Genomic DNA, 21,628 nt, shown 5'->3' with positions numbered 1-21,628 from the left:
TGGCCACGACGTCCCGTTACATGTCTTGGCCGTGAAACCAAATCTTTGCCTTCTACGTTATAGGTATGACCATTGGCGGACACAGACCGAAAAGAGCCCCTGTGCAAGAACAATATAGGGGCCATTTTCACTCCAATAACTCATCAAAATGGACAATTCCCCCTTAGTAGGAGGTAGAATTGGGCCCCCGAACCTCTTGGTTGCACCAATGATATGTCCATCCCTGGATAAGACCCTTAGTGTTATTACTAGTACCGTTCCATAGATGAACATCAGCTTAAGGTTGGAGCACAAAAGGGGTAGTGTTTGCTAAAAATGCTGCCCAAAAGTGCCCATTTTGGGGTCCTTCTTTGAGGCCTGATTGTAATTCAGTGCCTTATGTGGCAGAGGGGCCTTGGGTTCTGCTTTGGCACCAGGGCCCGGGTGTGACATCTACCTCTGTACCCTCTACAGCTACGTACCCAAACCTGGCTTATTGCCTTGTGGCCCATATGGCAATTTTGGGTATTACCAATGAGCACCTCTAATTCAGGAAGCGCCCCCAATCTTTATAGAAGTTATCAGAAGGCAGCGGATCCTTTGAGTTTAACGTCATTTCTAGGCTTTGTGGGGTATGGACTCTCCTTAAAGAGGTTTGCCAAGCTTGGGTCGGAAGTCTCAATCACTTATGACTGCAGGTTTGTGAATCCTCAGTGTGCACTGTGCACGCTGTCAGTATGTGCCAGTGCCGGGAGCTGGTGGGTTGTGACTTTAATACATGCAGTCATGTGCCAACTAGACTTGCACAACCTCTCTCAATATGAGTGAATTGAGTGAGGCTAAACAAGTCTAGTTGGAATGTTGCCATAAGTATGCAAATTTCATACATGTGGTCACACGTCTGCCAGCTCCCGCTGCCGGTCCATCCTGACAGCGTGCACAGTGCACACTGTGAAAATTCACTTGTCAGCAGTCACATATTACACATCTGCCAGCTCCCACTGCCGGTCCATCTTGACAGCGTGCACAGTGCACACTGTGAAAATTCACTTGTCAGCAGTCACATATTACACATCTGCCAGCTCCCACTGCCGGTCCATCTTGACAGCGTGCACAGTGCACATTCACTAGTCAGCAGACACATATTACACATCTGCCAGCTCCCGCTGCCGGTCCATCCTGACAGCGTGCACAGTGCACATTCACTAGTCAGCAGTCACATATTACACATCTGCCAGCTCCCGCTGCCGGTCCATCCTGACAGCGTGCACAGTGCACATTCACTAGTCAGCAGTCACATATTACACATCTGCCAGCTCCCGCTGCTGGTCCATCCTGACAGCGTGCAGAGTGCACGCTGTGAAAATTCACTAGTCAACAGTCACCTATTGTGTCTCAAGCCTGGACAACCCTTATGGAGTCTAACTGGCAAGGCTCCATTGGAAACCATTACAAATTAGCTCTTTTGGAAGAGAACAATACTTACGGGGGTGTCCATCAGTTTTTGGGGGTCATAAAATAAGGAAACAATTATATAGCTGTGCGCAACCCATCTCCGACCTTCCTCTTCTGGCGGGAAATGTTACATGACCAATGTGATCGGCTGCAGCAGAGTCAGGAGAGACAATTTTCTCTTTTCCTTCCAGAAGGGGAACATGGACAGCGGTAAGGAGGAAGCAGACAACCCTTTTAAAGGAAGAGCTATAGTTTGCAAGCTATTAATAAAAAAAGGGTTAATAAATTGTAGCATTTTTCGGTGACAGGTATGAGCTGGGTATTGTCAGCTATTTACACATCTCCCTGCGGGGATCTCCTGGCTGCGGTTTTCATTGGCCGTGAATTGTCTTTCGGGCTGACGTGTTAATGTTGGTGTTGGATGGCGATAACAAGCAATAAAGCCACGGAGCAAAAGGGAAAGATTAAAGGGAATGAATGCGTCAGTGGATGATGAGCAGCGGCCGCTCCAGCGAGGCCCCTAGTTGTGTGCAGTAATAACACAATTTATTTTTATTTGACACAATAATAAGTGTCCTCTTATTGTTCTCCTGTAAATCTCACCGGGCGTGCTGGGCACGGGCATGGGGGGGTGTAACGCCGGGGAGGAGGGGGGGTCTCATCCTGAACAGGGGAGTATTTCACCGATAATTAGATCTGCATATGTGCAAAGTTGTTAATTATCGCAACTTGTTGGAGAATTTGCAAAAAAATAAATAAATAAATCTGGGAAAAAAAGGTTTTGCCAAGTTCCTTTACAAACAGGTTCTTGATTTAAAGGATACATATTCTGATTTTTTTTTGGGGGGGGGGGGGGGTTAAAATAATATTATTATTATTATTATTTTCAAACAGCGCCACTCCTGTTTTCAGGTCGTGTCTGGTATTGCAGCTCAATCTGTTTAAAGTGCAGTGCAGGAGGGGTTAGCATTCCCTTTTATTTTATAGATAAAGGAAGGGGGGGGGTTAGAAGATTGTATAGGATATTCCTATACATTAATATTTAGGGTACAGCTTTAGACAATCCCTTCAATAAACAGATCACTTTTTCCCTTTGCTGAAGCCACCTGCAATCAGCTTTTATATGTAGAAAAGCCTGACAGTAAATGTTTAAAGCATATGTCCACCTTTTGGGGACATATATTTCTTACTTAACCCCTTACCTAACCGCGGGCAGTAAAATTACCTCCTAAACCCCTGAGGGGTAATCCTCGCCGGCTGCTGCGAGCAGCCGGTGGAGATCCCCGCACATATCAGCTGATTTGAACAGCTGACATGTGTGCCTCGCAGGCCCAGGTAGATCCACGATCCACCCGGGCATGTTAATCCCTTAGATCGACTTTTAAATTATCGCATTTTGGGCTAAAAATCTAATTTTTTTTTTTTCCTATTGTGTTCATTTAAAACTTTTGCAGTGTTTAGCTTTGCCTTAACCTAAACAGTGCATCAGAACGAGCTCACCAATGGATCTCTGTTGACTCTTTTTGCAGACAGCAGAGTTTGTAGCTCTGTTCTCTGCTTTTTTTTTTTTTTACAGCTGAAAGTTGAGGTGAACTTTGATGTGGTCATTAGTCAGCTAAGGCTAAGTTCAGATGTCCAGTAATCATATGTCAGAACGGATCCAGCAGAAATCCGTTGACAAAGTTGCAAGTTTTTTAAAAAGCTGATTCCTGTTTGATCCGTTTTTTGAAACTTTTCTAGTATTTAGTAAACGGATCCATCCGTTTGAACAATATCTGTTTTTTTGCTTACTTGATCACTTTCAAATGGAAGAAAAAGGATGGCAAATTAACAGATCTGTTTACCATAGATTTCAATGTTAAAAAAAAACAAAACTTTTTTTTTTCCATTTTTTTAAAGCTGAATCTGCACAACTTTTTTGCCAACGGATTGCTGCAGCATCTGTTCTACCGGACATAGCCTAAGTAAAGCTCCGAGAAAGACAAAGTTTTATAAACAGCTCACTGCCCGATTCTCAGTTAGCTCATTCTGCAGCCAGCAAGACGCTGTTGATTAAAGTGCCTGTAAATGCCAAAAAGTCAAAACATTTTAAGAATATCAAATTGCAAAAATATATATTTTTGTTCACTTAAAATACCCCAAAAGTGCCCATATCCTCCAATTTCCCTGCAGCGCCACCACAAGGGGCAAGATTGCATTACACAGGACTTGTTAAAATGAATGGGCTGTTTATGTATTGCAGGACAGAAAAAGAGAGAAATGCTCCTTGTAACCGCAAATAGAAGTGCATGTAGTAATGGGGGGGAGATTTGGGATTTGGAGCCCCCTCCACCATTTTTATTCATGATCTGCAGATAATCAAATTGACTTTTTTGGACCTAATTCCACCCGGGAGTTGCCGGCAATTCTCCTCCTGCAAGATCACAGTCTTGCAAAAATAATTTGGCAGCATCGGGAAGTTCTCCAGTCCCATAATGACCCGGGGGAGCTGGATAATTTGATGTGTCTTCCCCCAATTCCCTACATGTTTTATGTCTTTTTTTTTTAATTTTTGGAAATGTCAGTGTGTTGACGTCTACGGTCCCTCCGCTGTTGCCTACAATATGACTGTCAGCGCTGAGACTGGTGCATCTGTGTGACAGGTGTCCGATAAATTGTCAGTTTGTCACCATCTTGGCAATCGCTCATATTAAAGCCCATGGTCTTCAATAGGGAGGGTCATATTGGGCCATACTGGTCAATTTTTGGGAATGAGTGCAGCGGGCCAAAAACACTGCTATGACCCATTCTCGCCCCTCCGTGCTCCCTCCATGCCATGTTTCCCACACCCGGAATATGTCTTTGGATGCCACGATCCAAATAACCTCCGAGAGGGCAATGTTCTAGGTTTGGGAAGGCTCCAGTGGCACCTGGTAGACTGGCCAATTTTATTTTGTCTCGTTTGGGGGACAATTTTTTTGATTCTTTATATAAAAGCATGTAATTTTGGCAACCCCCCCCCCCCCCCCACCTTTCCCAAAAAAACACTTTTGCAATTTGGTTTAATTAAAAATTTTGCACCTTTTAGCTTTTATAGGCTTTTTGTTTCTTTGCACCCTCAACTTTGTTGTAATCTCTGCTCATAAATCCGCTAAGAGATCAGAAAAAGACAGATAAGCGTTAAATTCCTTCATCAGAGTGTCATAGCGAACTCACTGACTGATTCTTAGTTAACTCATTCTGCAACTTAACATAGACTGGGTAACAGAGGTTATTTAAGGCAAACAGTACAAAAAATGTTCTGAAACCTAAGTGCAAAAAAAAAAATTATATTGAAATATTTAAGCAAAAAAATAAAAATTACCCTCGAAGGTGGAAAACCACTTTAAGGAGATACTTTCCATCTTCTTATTTGCAAACAATAGGAGTCCTGCCACCTCAAAGTCACTAATCAAGGTTGGGCCCCATAGCATTGCCCATGTCTACAACCATCTGATCAATTCAAGGGCCATATCTGATGCCCCAATATTGTTTTTTTGGGGCACTGAGTGTAAGTATTTTACAATTGCATATGTTGACTGTTGAACCCCCAAACTCTACACCCCAAGTTTAAAGGGAATCTGTCAGCAACATTTTGCATCTGAGAGCAGCATGATGGAGGCAAAGAGATTCTGAATCCAGTGATGTGTCCCTTAGATTACGGAGTTCAGCCGTTCTGACAGTTTTTAGATTTATCATGTAGCAGAGCTCAGAAAGCTAACCCCGCCCACACAAGGCTCTACATATACAATGTCTATAGACAATGAGCTGCTAATCACAGCAGGAGCTGTGTCAGACAAGCTGACCTAGTCTGGTAATGATAATCTTTTGAAGTTAAAACAAACAATGCAAGTTAACAGCACACAGTGTGAAAGAGACGAATTGCTGAAATCTATGTGTTAACCCCTACAGCATGTTGTCTTAATAATATTTATTCATTTATATAGCGCTATTAATTCCATAGCACTTTACTTCGTACATCAGCAAGACTGTCCCCATTGGGGCTCACAATCTAAGGTCCCTAGTTGTATGTCTTTGTAGTGTGGGAGGAAACCCACGCAGACACTGGGAGAACATACAAACTCCTTGCAGATGGTGTCCTTGGTGGGATTTGAACCCAGGACCCCAGCACTGCAAGACTGCAGTGCTAACCACTGAGACAACCTACAGTGCTAACCACCGAGCCACCCATGAACATACAAACTCCTTGCAGATGGTGTCCTTGGTGGGATTTGAACCCAGGACACCAGCGCTGCAAGACTGCAGTGCTAACCACTGAGCCACTGTACAGTGCTAACCACTGAGCCACCTATGAACATACAAACTCCTTGCAGATGATGTTGTCCTTGGTGGGATTTGAACCCAGGACCCTAGCACTGAAAGACTGCAGTCCTAACCACTGATCCTCCGTACAGTACTAACCACCGAGCCACCTATGAACATACAAACTCCTTTCAGATGTTGTCCTTGGTGGGGTTTAAACCCAGGACCCCAGCGCTGCAAGACTGCAGTGCTAACCACTGAGCCACCATGTCTTCAGATTAAATCTCAAAACCCTGCAGATTCCCTTTTAAATGTCTACCTGTAGCCACCACTAGGGGGAGCTCACTGCACATTGTGTTAATATTGAGCTCAATATAGAACTGTATGCACTCAGCTCCTGAGCACCCTCTAGTGGTGGCTGCAGAAAGGCAGTTTTATCCTTTCCGTCTGTCTTTGTAGAACAATTATTTTCAGTAGTGTTATCAATGAAGTCACTCCACGGACTAGTTATCTTTATTGGCCACAACCATATGTCAGGAATTGCCTAATCCTTTAATTTTGCTAATTTACGTCTAATCCCGGAACTCGACCACTATCTGTAAATGGGCTGTGCTGACGAGTGAGTTGGTGCATGGGAGACTCGCTCGCTCGTGAGGTTATGGGGGATGCTGCCATGGTGCCGTCTTTCTTGGCGGTAATTGTGGATGGTGTAGTGTGGCATGACCGATGTGACAGACGTGTGTCTCTGTTGGATTAATCAGCGAGTCCTTTGATCCGTAACATATGCTCCCTGCAGACGCCTCAAGTCAACATATTCAGCATTTGTGCTCCGCCAGTTTAAGAAGGTCTTGGGTGGATATTTTTTTTTTCCCCATCAGACAGGAAGGTTGTTGTGCTGACAGCAGCGGGGATGACATGTATATCACCACTGATCTGTTCTGCCATTTATTCCCCTATCTGAGTGCAATCGCAGAAGATCTGACCGGCGACCTTTTATGCTTGGTTATTACACACTATACTGTGCTACAAAGATGGCAAAAATAAAATGTATGCACAATTAGTAATAAAATCTGCTCCTGGAAACTGGGAAAGCTGGGTGACAACCAATACAGTCAGCCACTACCACCCAGCTTTCCCAGTCTCCTCATTCACAAATTTATCTACATATTTCGAGCTATACTTTGATTCGTTCTTGCTATTCAGGATTCTTTCTATACTCTTTGCAGATGGCTGCAAGACCCCGATCTATGTCCTGAACATACTATACTGATACATTGTGGCAAACCCTCAGAATGGCCCTTTAAATTACCATTTTTATGCAGTTACATCCATCATCCATCCTTACCGATTCGGATTAGTCTATTCATGAAGCTCCAGCTAAAGAGTTTTTTCATAATATAATAATTTTATTCATTTATACAGCGCTATTAATTCCACAGCGCTTTACATACATTGGCAACACTGTCCCCATTGGGGCTCACAATCTAGAGTCCCTATCTGTATGTCTTTGGAGTGTGGGAGGAAACCGGAGAACCCGGAGGAAACCCACGCAAATACGGGGAGAACATACAAACTCCTTGCAGATGGTGTCCTTGGTGGGATTTGAACCCAGGAAACCAGCGCTGCAAGACTGCAGTGCTAACCACTGAGCCACCACAAGATTGCAGTGCTAACCACTGAGCCACCACAAGATTGCAGTGCTAACCACTGAGCCACCACAAGATTGCAGTGCTAACCACTGAGCCACCACAAGATTGCAGTGCTAACCACTGAGCCACCACAAGATTGCAGTGCTAACCACTGAGCCACCACAAGATTGCAGTGCTAACCACTGAGCCACCACAAGATTGCAGTGCTAACCACTGAGCCACCACAAGATTGCAGTGCTAACCACTGAGCCACCACAAGATTGCAGTGCTAACCACTGAGCCACCACAAGATTGCAGTGCTAACCACTGAGCCACCACAAGACTGCAGTGCTAACCACGTAGCCACCGTGCCACCCATAATCAAAACTTGTCATCTATCCAATGGGACACCCACAAATCAGGGGTCCTGAACTGGGGTGAAGCATGTGAAATATAAGCGAGAGATGGAAATAGTTATAGTTTGAATAGTCATATACTGTATATATTGATTATGGAAATGCCCCCTGTAATAAAGCTCCTTTTTTGCATTGTACACAGTAACTTTTAAAAAAAAAAAAAAAAATGATTGCTTGATCGACGCCGATCTGGTAATTGAAACCTGCACATTTGTATCACAGTGGCCACCGCAGGAGAAATGCGGTATTACATATAGACCATTCAGTTCTCCAGAACATGGATGGAAGGATGGATGAATGGGTGGAAGGATGGACACAAGGATGGAAGGATGGATACAAGGATAGGTGGATACATGGATGGATGGGTCGATGGAAGGATGGATGGATGGAAGGAAGGATACAAGGATGGGTGGATACATGGATGGATAAGTCGATGGAAGGATGGATGGGTGGATGGATGGATGGATGGGTGGATGGAAGGAAGGATACAAGGATGGTTGGATACATGGATGGATGGGTGGATGGAAGGAAGGATACAAGGATGGGTGGATACATGGATGGATGATTGGATGGATGGATGGATGGATGGATGGATGGATGGATGGATGGAAGGATACATGGATGGATGGATGGATGGATGGATGGATGGAAGGATACATGGATGGATGGGTCGATGGATGGATGGATGGAAGGATACAAGGATGGGTGGATACATGGATGGAAGGATGGGTGGATGGAAGGCTGGATGGATGAATGGGTGGAAGGATGGACACAAGGATGGAAGGATGGATACAAGGATAGGTGGATGGATGGATGGATGGATAGATGGAAGGATGGGTGAATGGATGGAAGGGTGAATGGATGGGTGGATGCAAGGATGGGTGGATGCAAGGATACAAGGATGGGTCTATGCATGGATACAAGGATGGGTGGATGCAAGGATACAAGGATGGGTCTATGCATGGATACAAGGATGGGTGGATGGATAGAAGGATGGGTAAATGTGAGGATGGAAGGATGAGAGAATGGGTGGATACAAGTATACAAGGATTGAGGGATGGATGGAAGGATGGGTATATAATACTGTATATTATATAAATATATGAATTATATATAATGAATAGGGAAGTCCTCACAAAAGTTTGAAAATAAAATATATAATTTTTTTATGCAACAATGGTCTGAGACCTCATTCAACTTCTTGACCTTATAGCTTTCGAGAGAAAATGTTATTTATTCCTAAATCCTTTCTGATGGGGACTAATGCGTTTTGCCTTTGCTCACTGCAGAGATGTAGAAAGTTTTTTCAATGCCTATGATAATTTGGAAATCAATATGGATCCCACTGTTTTTTCCACAATTTAAGCCTTTGTGACTGTGGAAACTGGGCTGAGCGCCGGTCAGAGACACATGTTCGGCTGCAGCCCCGGGGATCGGAGCGGGGAGTTGTTGCGGCAGCCGTATATGAATATTTATAGGCGGTGGGGCAGGGGCAATGGCTGACTATGACAGTTTAAAGGAACACTTAGTTAATTAGAGGCTGACATGTCACCCGGGGTCCCCTGACACTGCCCTGCCTTCTGTCTCCCAGTCCCTTCTCTCTATTTTTGACAAGCTAGATTACATCATTACATTTGGTTTTAGTCGTTAGTTGCCCCTATAACGAAAAAGGTGCATATATTAAGCATTAATTAGATGTTATCTCTGGCATGCTGTGAATTCAAGCAGGAAAAAAAATTACATTTCAAAGGCCGTGTGATCAGGATTTCAGCAGCCCATTAAAAGCTTCTCGTTATTATTGACTGGCCCGTGCCGGAGCCGAGCGGCTGCCATCGGAGGTTCCATAAATGAGTTGTATAACACAGATATGTTTAATATTCAGACGCTTCCGCCGCCGCCTGTGGCATAACGTGACCAGAAGCCAAAAGTAAAGAGGGATCATTTTGAAAAATGAGATTGGAAAAACGGCACGGTCAAGTACCTAGAGTGACAAAACTTAGAGATAAAGGGGTTGATCGGTTTTGATATTTCCTTTTTGTTAGGTATTTGCAAAAAAAATAGCCTGATTACAAGCCTTATTGCAATCAGCTGTAATCCTGGTGGGAGCCTGGTAGCAACTGTTCCCTACAGCACCTCCGCAGGTGAAACAAGGTATTACACAGTTTTGTTAATATTGGGCAGTTTTTATAATGTACAAACGTACAGGGTCCTCCAAAATCAGAGATGTTCTTTGTCTCTGGTTCTAGAGTCCAAAATTGGAGACCACCCCTGTTGTGAATACATTTTCCAGTTTGGGGCTCCCTCTTGTGGTCAGTGCTGGCGGTGCAGTTGACTTGTGGAATGAGAGCCAGACACCTGTTGAGGACTGGCAATCAGATCTTTCAGATTGGGAGTATATAACTCAGTAGTTTTCTCCTGTTACTTGCCGGTGCTCAATGGATCGCCTGTGTGCTAAGGACATTCTGAAACCAGCCTTGCTCTCTACCAGAACTCTTCTCAGATAAGTTGGTCTTTGTACTCTGCTTATTGTTTCCACTTTCTTGTAGTTTTTTATGTGTTGATACTAATGCTTGATTCCTATTTTGCCTGTGTGGAGTTCTTGGTGGAATTGGATCATTCTATTTGCTGGGAGTGTCTGTATATTTAGCTCTATGATTCTGCAATGTATTGTGTTTTGTCATGCTTTGTATTCATTTCAGTCCCTCATCTATATTAGTGTTTTTGGATCTCAGTAACATCAAAGTATTGATATAGTAGGGGAGAGGCCGTGTGGCCTCATGGTCTTTCCATATCAGGCGTGCTGAAATTTATTAGGGTTTTTACGGCTGCAGACAGTGCTCTTTCCTATCCTTTCCTATAAAGATAGTTTTGGCCTCATCTTTGCTGAATCTGTTTTCTAGCTTTGTATTGTGTTTTCCTATATAATAATGATAATAATAATAATTTATTCATTTATATAGCGCTGTTAATTCCACAGCACTTTACATACATTGGCAACACTGTCCCCATTGGAGCTCACAATCTAAATTCCCTATCTGTATGTTTTTGGTGTGGGGGAGGAAACCAGAGTACCCGGAGGAAACCCACGCAAACACGGGGAGAACCTACAAACTCCTTGCAGATGGTGTCCTTGGTGGGAATTGAACCCAGGACCCCAGCGCTGCAAGACTTTTCTTTTAAAGTTTACTTTTTTTTTAAGCTGCAATATTCAGAGACTTTTTTTTTTTTTTACTTTGTCTTTAGGGCTATGTTTCACTTTGCCTGACAATCTCTCAAAAGAACTTTATTTTTATACCACTTCAGATGGAGACTTAAGTATTGTACAAAGTTACTCAACTTTTTTATTTAATCAAACTGGATAATAATAGTAAGTATGGAATTGCAACCATTAATGAAATGCGTTGCGTCTCCCCATGAGCGGAGGAACCAAAACTATTCGCATCTGATGAGTCAAGTTGCGCTAAATGGTTCGTAGAAATGATTTCTCAGATCTACATAATTAATGAAGCTGCAAAATTAGCAATTTTTTTTTTTGTTTTTTTTTTTTTAATACTTGAATGGTTCAAACTATTAAAGGATGTCTCTGCCCTTCATTATTCGCCCTATGGATACATAAGCCCCAGACTGCAGCCTGCTAATGGCATTGACTCTTGATCTTACAATGTGTACGGCCCGGGGCCAGGCTGTATGAATGGGCGCAGATTTGTAAGCTCATAGGAAGGCTTTGTCTGCTCCCATTACACGTCTGCCCCCATTACACGCCGACTCAATGATTTACTTATGTAATGGAGTAAAATCTATTATTAGGTGGGTTGCTGAAATGTTGGGGGGTCATATACGCTATATGGAGAAGAGTATAAGGACGCACTTTGGGTAATAAGTCCATTCATGTAGGTGGCGGATCACCGGGCTATGTGAATGATGGGCAGCCATGGCACTCGCTGATGGAGCGTTTGATAATTCATGGATAGGGGGATTACATGGAGTGAAGGTCATTTATGAACCTCCATTTCGACAGCACATTTCATTTCACTTTCATATGAACCTCATACATTAATAATAATAATCTGCCCCTGAAAAATCGCCCCATGCCTCCATGGCTGGATATGGTGCAATCAGTAAACAATGGTCGCTGTCACTACATCATTCATTGGGAGGTCACTGGCTCCTTATATCTGGTCTTTAAACTAATAATGAGGCTTTATGTCAAAATTTTTAAGTAACGCACTGCCATCTCATGCAGAGGCTATATACTAATATACAGTGTGATATGCCCCTTTAATTGGTTCTTATTCAGTTTTCTGAATTCACTCTATCCTGTATGCACACTATGTCTCTGTTCTCCCAGGAGAGTTCACTGTATTCTGTCGGCACACTATGTCTCTGAGCTCTCCTGGGAGAACACTGCATTCTGTTGGCACACTATGTCTCTGAGCTCTTCTGGGAGAACACTGCATTCTGTTGGCACACTATGTCTCTGAGCTCTTCTGGGAGAACACTGCATTCTGTTGGCACACTATGTCTCTGAACTCTCTGGGAGAACACTGTATTCTGTCAGCACACTAGGTCTCTGTTCTCCCAGGAGAGTTCACTGTATTCTGTCGGCACACTATGTCTCTGAGCTCTCCTGGGAGAACACTGCATTCTGTTGGCACACTATGTCTCTGAACTCTCTGGGAGAACACTGTATTCGGTCGGCACACTATGTCTCTGTTCTACGAGGAGAGCTCACTGTATCTGTCATGCCTCGGATTTGATCAGGCAGCCTTCTGCGCTGTGGTCCGTAAACCTCTTACTGAATCACAGTCCGGTTCGGTCACTTTCCTGGTTCTGAACACTTTGTTTCTGTATAGACACTTTGTGTGTTCACTGCCTTTCTGACAACAAGTGTTTCCTATCCTGTAATTTAGTCTGCTCTAACACCCAGTGGGTGTAACTACCCCGGCTTCCATTTCCGGCTGCTGATATTTCTGAACTAGACCTTGCTTGGAACTACAGCTTATTTTCTTGTGTTTCTCTGCCACATTTTAACTTTTGATTTATCTTATTTTATTCTGCCCCTTTCCCCTGGGTTCTTAAGGAAGTACGCGGAACCCTCGATGGCCACTTAAGAAGCAAAGGTCCAAATCGTCTTGAGTCTTCCAGTTAGGGTTGTTTCAATCTGTGTAGGGACCTTTTAGGGACCTCTAGGGTCAGCTGCAGCAGTTTTAAGTAAGACCTTATTTTACATTATTAACCACGTGTGCACTTTCAAGTATCCTGTTTGTCACACTATGTCCAGAGAACTCTTCCAGGAGAACAGAGACTTAAGTCCCCGTCACATTTAACGACTTTCCAGCGATCCCGACAACAATTCGACCTGATACGGATCGCTGGTAAGTCGCTACGTGGTCGCTGGGGAGATGTCAAACAGATCTTCCCAACGACGCAGCAACGATACAGCAACCATAGCGACCTGGTTAAAGATCTCGATGGCTGTACATGTCTGAGCTCTGAGTCGTCAACGAGGTCGTTGGTAAGGCGTCAAACACACCGATGCATCCTAGCCAGAAGAACCTCGACGATCAAAAAATGGTCCAGGCCATTCTGACACGACCAGCGACCTCACAGCAGGGGCCTGGTCGCTGCTATGTGTCAAACGTAGCGAGATCGCTGGCGAGGTCGTTGTTGAGTCACATAATCTGTGACTTAGCAGCTATCTTGCTAGCGCTCTCGCTATGTGTGAAGGTACCTTTAGTGTGCCGACGGGATACAGTGAACTCTCCTTGGATGACAGAGACTTAGTTCTCCGAGGAGAGCTCACTGTATCTTGTCAGCACACTGTCTCTGGTCTCCGAGGAGAGTTGACTGGATCCTGTAGGCACACTTTGAGCGCTCCGATGAGGACAGAGATATAGTTCTTCGAGGAGAGCTCACTATCTTTTCGGCATGCTGTCTCTGTTCTCCGAGAATTCACTGGATCCTGTTTGCACACTTTGAGCGCTCCTCGGAGGACAGAGACTTATTTCTCCGAGGACAGCACACTGTTTCTGTTCTCCAAATACTGTTCTCCAAATACATAGTTCTTCGAGGAGAGCTCACTGTATCGTTTCGGCACACTGTCTCTGTTCTCCGAGGAGAGTTGACTGGATCCTGTCGGCTCACTGTCTCTGTTCTCCGAGGAGAGTCGACTGGATCTTCTCGGCTCACTGTCTGTGTTCTCCGAGGAGAGTTGACTGGATCCTGTCGGCTCACTGTCTCTGTTCTCCGAGGAGAGTCGACTGGATCCTGTCAGCTCACTGTCTGTTCTCCGTGGAGAGTTGACTGGATCCTGTCGGCACACTGTCTCTGTTCTTAGAGAAGAGTTGACTGAATCCTGTCGGCACACTGTCTTTTGTTCTCTGAGGAGAGTTGACTGGATCCTGTCGGCCCACTGAGCTTTCCGATGAGGACCAAGACCTAATTCTTCGAGGAGAGCTCACTGTATCTTTTCAGCACACTGTCTCTGTTCTTTGAAGAGTTGACTGGATCCTGTCGGGACACTGTCTCTGTTCTCCGAGGAGAGTCGACTGGATCTTCTCGGCTCACTGTCTGTGTTCTCCGAGGAGAGTTGACTGGATCCTGTCAGCACACTGTCTCTCTTCTCCGAGGAGAGTTGACTGGATCCTGTCGGCACACTTTGGCGCTCCGATGAGGACAGAGACATAGTTCTTCGAGGAGAGCTCACTGTATCTTTTCGGCACACTGTCTCTGTTCTCCGAGGAGAGTTGACTGGATCCTGTAGGCACACATTGAGCGCTCCGATGAGGACAGAGATATAGTTCTTCGAGGAGAGCTCACTATCTTTTCGGCATGCTGTCTCTGTTCTCCGAGAATTCACTGGATCCTGTCAGCACACTTTGAGCGCTCCTCAGAGGACAGAGACTCAGCTCTCCAAGGAGTGCACACTGTTTCTGTTCTCCAAATACTGTTCTCCAAATACATAGTTCTTGGAGGAGAGTTCACTGTATCTTTTCGGCACACTGTCTCTGTTCTCCGGGGAAAGTTGACTGGATCCTGTCGGCACACTTTGAGCGCTCCGATGAGGACAGAGACATAGTTCTTCGAGGAGAGCTCACTGTATCTTTTCGACACACTGTCTCTGTTCTCCGAGGAGAGTTGACTGGAACCGGTCGGCACACTGTCTCTGTTCTTCGAGGAGAGTTGACTGGATCCTGTCGGCACACTTTAAGCGCTCATCGGAGGATAGAGACATAGTTTTCCGAGGAGAGCTCACTGTATCTTTTCGGCACACTGTCTCTGTTCTCTGAAGAGTTGACTGGATCTGGTCGGCACACTTTGAGCGCTCCACGGAGGACAAAGACCTAGTTCTTCGAGGAGAGCGCACTGTATCTTTTCGGCACACTGTCTCTGTTCTCTGAAGAGTTGACTGGATCTGGTCGGCACACTTTGAGCGCTCCACGGAGGACAAAGACCTAGTTCTTCGAGGAGAGCTCACTGTATCTTTTCGGCACACTGTCTCTGTTCTCTGAAGAGTTGACTGGATCCTCTCGGCTCCCTGTCTCTATTCTCCGAGGAGAGCTCACTGGATCTGGTCGGCACACTTTGAGCGCTCCACAGAGGACATAGACATAGTTTTCCAAGGAGAGCTCACTGGATCTTGTTGGCACACTGTCTCTGTTCTCCAAGGAGAGTTCACTGTATCCTGTCTTCACACTATGTCTCTGTTCTCAGAGGACAATTCACTATATCTTGTCTGCACACATTATTATTATTATTATTATTATTATTTATTATTATAGCGCCATTTATTCCATGGCGCTTTACATGTGAAAGAGGGTATACATACAACAATCAATAACAATACAAAACAGACTGGTATAGGAGGACACTGTCTCTTGCCTTCCAAGGAGAGCTCACTGTATTCTATCGGCACACTGTCTATGTCCTACTCTGGATACAAATCTTATAGCGTCGATCCTCATATATATATATATATATATATATATATATATATATATATATATATATATATATATATATATATATATATATATATATATATATATATATATATATATATATATATATATATATACACATATACATATACATATACATATACATATATATATATATATATATATATATATATATATATATATATATATATATATATATATTCCTCCAAGCGTCATCTCTTTCCACTTGATTTTTCCATTTCTTCCTTATTATATTATCTGCTCCATTTCCGAGACTCTGTCGTTGCTTTCGCCCTTGTATCATGTCTTGCCGCCCCCCAGCGCTATTGGCAGGGCCGTATATAGAGGGACATGTATGTTGCTGTCTTCTCATCACCCTTCAGACCCTGCTCCTGATCTGTCGGTAATCACATTAGCGAAGCATTAAGCCTGAACAATAGCTGGGGGTTTAACTGTCCAACAAACATCCATTTTTTGTGAGCAAATGACTCATTTAACACTGTATAGTGCTGGCTAGTAAAGGATTAGGAAGATTGAGAGCATTGGAAGGGGTCAGGGTTGGGGGGAGATACAATGAAATTAGGTTGGATGTAGAATTCCTGAAAGGCAGGTTAAAAGTTCACTCCTGCACCAGTGCGAGCCCTCTCACATTTACCATTGTTCGGTGGGTGGCTCCGATCTGCCATCCGGACACATTACTAGTAAATGGACATCTCTATTAACCTTTGCTGCTGATCACAGCCTTGGGTGGTCACCTATGGAGGAATCATATACCTACTGGAAGACCAGCGGTAACTCAACCCACTTATTTACAGCCACACAGTCTTTATGGGATTTCATCCACATCCTGGCCTTCCATGAGGTTGGACAAGAAGGAAAAATCATAAAGTAATGACGTTAACTTGGCAAAAATTGACAGATATTTTTGGAAAGCGGTTAGTAGTTCCCAGAGAAGCATTGCCTGGCTTATAAGTCTCCTTACGCCAGCTTGGAACTCTTTGCAAGGAGAAACCTAATAGTCAGGAGCCTCTAACCCGGCCAAATCAGGTCTACTGCTTTGCACTGAAGAGGAGAAAGAACCCGAAACACGTGTCATGTGACGAGGCTCATTAAAGGGTCAATATTGAATTTTAGGATTTCTATATCCAATAGGTGGCGCCAGAAATAGTCTTCTTGCATGTGGAAAGCTGTAAATAGTTTTACAACATCTCAACATGAGCTATTGCTCAGACTTTGTAATGGTAAATTGAGAGAAGAGGATGTCCAGTGGTGGAACGATCACAGTCGCAGGGATCGCAACCGGGCCCAGGGGTGCAGGGAGACTGCCGGCCTCAGCCCCTACGTCAACTGAATGTGTATCCGAGGCTGCACATCCAACTGAAATGTATCGCGGTGCAGAGACCTGTTGGGTCCCTGTTCTGCAATATTCGCTGCCACCCAAACTGAAGCCGGCAGCTTTCATTTGTGTCCTAATGAGTGAGGGCGGCACGTGGCAGTGACGCCATGCATTGCAATAGCAGAAACACCGATGAAAGCTGCGTGCTGGCTACACAGGAAGACGCTGTGCATCGTGGGAGTCAGGGATGATGAGTGTGCAATGTTGTTGTTTTTTTGCATTCGACAGACTGGAGACATATGGACCAGGATGGGGACAGATATACCAGGAGGGTGGCAGTATATACCAGGAGGAGGATAATATATACCAAAGGAGGGCCCAGGATGGGGACATATGTACCAGGATGTAGGAGGATGGGGACACATGTAGCAGGATGGACACATATGTACCAGCATGAGGACATATATACCAGGAGGTGGACATATATACCAAAGTGGGGACATATATACTAAGATGGGGTTATAGATACACCAGGATGTGTGCTAGAATGGGGAACATATGTACTAGGATGGGGAATATATATATATATATATATATATATATATATATATATATATATATATATATATATATCTCTATATATATATATATATATATATATATATATATATATATATATATAATATGTATATGTATGTGTGTGTATAGAGGAAGGAGCCCAGGATGGGGACATTAGAAAAGGGGGAGGGACATTTATAAACAATGGGGGCGGAAACTCGTATGTCTTTATAGGATTTAGAATTCTAAATGTATACATGCATATACATACATCTGACCAACATAAGGGGGCAGGTCCAAATCTTGCACTAGGTCCCATTGAACTCTAGTTACGCCACTGACGATGTCTATAGCTGTCTCTACACATTCATTAGCTGTCTGTCAAATGAGCAAACGTTTGTTCTTCCCAAACCTCCGTAGGCATGCATACTCAGCTCGGACGAGCGTGCATGTGTTTTTGCCAAAAAGGAGGGGAGTTAGATGCTCACTTTGAGAATTAAAGTTTCATTCATTGAAATTCAAAATGCCCGATCCTTATTTCCGCTAACCTCTTCTGTCCAAGAAGAGTTCGGGGACCTTCATAGTCAGCTGATCCCTGAAATAATTACATATGAATGACTTTTCATCCAAAAGGGCCTTTTTGAAAATAAATTTCCACCTTTTAATTATCAACTTGTGGGGCTGTCTTCTACTGGACCTTTGGTGTCCTGTTGGACCTTTTGGCTCTCCTGTTGGACCTTTGGCTCTCCTGTTGGACCTTTGGCTGTCCTGTTGGACCTTTTGCTGTCCTGTTGGACCTTTTGCTGTCCTGTTGGACCTTTTTGCTGTCCTGTTGGACCTTTTGCTGTCCTGTTGGACCTTTTGCTGTCCTGTTGGACCTTTTACTGTCCTGTTGGACCTTTGGCTGTCCTGTTGGACCTTTGGCTGTCCTGTTGGACCTTTGGCTGTCCTGTTGGACCTTTGGCTGTCCTGTTGGACCTTTTGCTGTCCTGTTGGACCTTTTGCTGTCCTGTTGGACCTTTTGCTGTCCTGTTGGACCTTTGGCTGTCCTGTTGGACCTTTGGCTGTCCTGTTGGACCTTTGGCTGTCCTGTTGGACCTTTGGCTGTCCTGTTGGACCTTTGGCTGTCCTGTTGGACCTTTGGCTGTCCTGTTGGACCTTTGCTGTCCTGTTGGACCTTTGCTGTCCTGTTGGACCTTTGCTGTCCTGTTGTAGCTGAAGTATGTTTTTATGTGTCAAAATCGGAGCCAGTTATGAGATCCTTGAGAACTTTGGCGGTCCAGTCCAGTCCTTCAGTCCTTACTATTGGGTTAAATATTCTGATAAATAGTTATTTCTGGTTGATACATACATCGTATTATTCTTCCTGCCTTATGTTTCCTCTTTGAATGACAGTTCCAAGATGACCAACTTGGATAAAACCTGGATTTGCGAGACTCTGTTGGGAGATGGTTATGCCATATGTGTCTCTGTGGCCACCCAGTGGTTGTAATGTGAATTGCAGCCTGTTGTAATGCATTCTATCTGCACTGTAAGTCAAAATTTGAGGAAAGATTATGGATGACCATATGTGATAAACAGGGTTTAAGTACGTTGGATTTTATTTTTGACCATCGGCCAGTGACCATTAGCAGTTTTTGGGTTATGGCCAATGACTGATGACCCCGGATCCTTACTGTTGACCCCTCCATGGCCTGATGATTACTCAGGGACCACAAGTGTAAGTGCACAAACATCACATGCTTGAACCACTAAAGCTCAGCTGCTTCTGTTTGGCAAATTATTTTCATTTGTGAGATGAAAAATAAAAATGAATTACCCCCGAAGATGAAGAAGACAACAGATGGGCCCAGAATTAACCAGCTACTATCCAGCTGCAGTCAGATCATAGTAGTGGTTGGACAAAGTAGGATCGTAGATCAGATGAAGACACCAATCCGGGTCTAAATTCGAAATTGGAATCCAAGTTGTTTAAACCTTCAAGAAACAGCGCCACACCTGTGCACAGGTTGTGCCTGGTACTGCAACTTTTAAATAAGGCTGCAATACCAGACACAACCAGTGGACAGGGGTGGCACTGTTCATGGGTGGAAAAAAGTAATGTTTTGAACTCCTGGATATAGAAAAAATGTAATATTTCGCAATGGTTATCACATAGCCATTTACCTCTAAAACTGTTATATTCACTCCAGTCCCTTTCTAAGCTTTCGAGAACCCCGAAACCCTGTGCACAGTGCAGCTTTGGCAGCAAGCGGAGGAGAACGGTCTTGTATTTTGCCTTTACTGCTCCGGGTATGTAAAGTTTTCACAGTTTTAATGTGAAGTCAACCATATGAACGAGCAGTCATTTTTTTTTTCCAAAGCTGCCAGTCCGTCTCTGGCATATTCCTGCTCCCTGGCAGTGACGGATGACAACATGTCACTTTTTTTTACCGGTGGCATCTTGTCAGGTTCTGGTGTAACTTTTCGTCTAAGATAGACGATTAGTAAGGAAAAAATTACATATCCCTGGGAGTTATATACCCGAGCTCAGACCGGCGGCTGTCGTCTTGGGATGAGTTTAATATACAATATTTAATTCATGAATTTCTGCAGAAGTTTCAGGCACCGGAGAAAGAAAACTGTGTGGCCTCAGAGGAGCGGAAACTTTTCTAGATGGCCAGACGGCTTGTAAATAGGAAAGTTTTTATAAGGTCTATCCGTATACTGTACTGTGCGGTGGGAACAGGGGCGACCTTGGATAACCCTGGGGACCAGGACTAGGGACATCAGGACACATAATATCGCCACACAGTACATCTAGGGAATAGATTGTATCCAGCTCCTTGGCTATTGTATCCAGCTCCTTGGCTATTGTATCCAGCTCCTTGGCTATTGTATCCGGCTCCTTGGCTATTGTATCCGGCTCCTTGGCTATTGTATCCGGCTCCTTGGCTATTGTATCCGGCTCCTTGGCTATTGTATCCGGCTCCTTGGTTATTGCAACCGGCTCCTTGGTTATTGCAACCGGCTCCTTGGTTATTGCAACCGGCTCCTTGGTTATTGCAGCCGGCTCCTTGGTTATTGCAGCCGGCTCCTTGGTTATTGCAGCCGGCTCCTTGGTTATTGCAGCCGGCTCCTTGGTTATTGCAGCCGGCTCCTTGGTTATTGCAGCCGGCTCCTTGGTTATTGCAGCCGGCTCCTTGGATATTGCAGCCGGCTCCTTGGATATTGCAACCGGCTCCTTGGATATTGCAACCGGTTCCTTGGATATTGCAACCGGTTCCTTGGAAATTGCAACCGGCTCCTTGGATATTGCAACCGGCTCCTTGGATATTGCAACCGGCTCCTTGGATATTGCAACCGGCTCCTTGGATATTGCAACCGGCTCCTTGGATATTGCAACCGGCTCCTTGGATATTGCAACCGGCTCCTTGGATATTGCAACCGGCTCCTTGGATATTGCAACCGGCTCCTTGGATATTGCAACCGGTTCCTTGGATATTGCAACCGGCTCCTTGGATATTGCATCCGGCTCCTTGGATATTGCATCCGGCTCCTTGGATATTGCATCCGGCTCCTTGGATATTGCATCCGGCTCCTTGGATATTGCATCCGGCTCCTTGGATATTGCATCCGGCTCCTTGGATATTGCATCCGGCTCCTTGGATATTCTGTCCACAAAATCAAGGACCATTAGTTACTCCACCCCAGAGACAGATAAAGCTGACCAGTGGAGAATCATTGGAAATATTAACTGGATGATGTTGTGCCATCATGTATTACATGGCGCTGATTGACTTCAATGGGTGTTATCTACTACTGCATGTCTCCTGCAGAGGTCACTGCAAGTAAAATATAACGTCTGTGGCTTCCCCGATCACCAGCCGGTCCTCTCAGAAAATTTTCACCAGGTAGAGCAAAAGGATTGGTCATTTGCCTTAAATCTGCAATTTTTATTTTTACTGAAAAGCATTATTGAAGATACCGTATATGGCCACTAAAGGGGCTGTCATCAATGTCTGATTATCCGGG

The 21,628-nt window shown here is 44.4% G+C and overlaps 1 protein-coding gene across 1 annotated transcript in view; it reads left to right on the top strand.

Annotated features, from left to right (window-relative positions):
* PDZRN3 (PDZ domain containing ring finger 3) overlaps positions 1 to 21,628 on the top strand; it is a 326,421-nt gene that overhangs the window by 243,372 nt on the left and 61,421 nt on the right.

This window comes from Anomaloglossus baeobatrachus, chromosome 8, assembly GCF_048569485.1.
Source record: "Anomaloglossus baeobatrachus isolate aAnoBae1 chromosome 8, aAnoBae1.hap1, whole genome shotgun sequence".
NCBI classification, from domain to species: Eukaryota; Metazoa; Chordata; class Amphibia; order Anura; family Aromobatidae; genus Anomaloglossus; species Anomaloglossus baeobatrachus.
The sequence above is the reverse complement of the archived record's forward strand: the minus strand, read 5'-3'. Positions and strand labels throughout refer to the sequence as shown.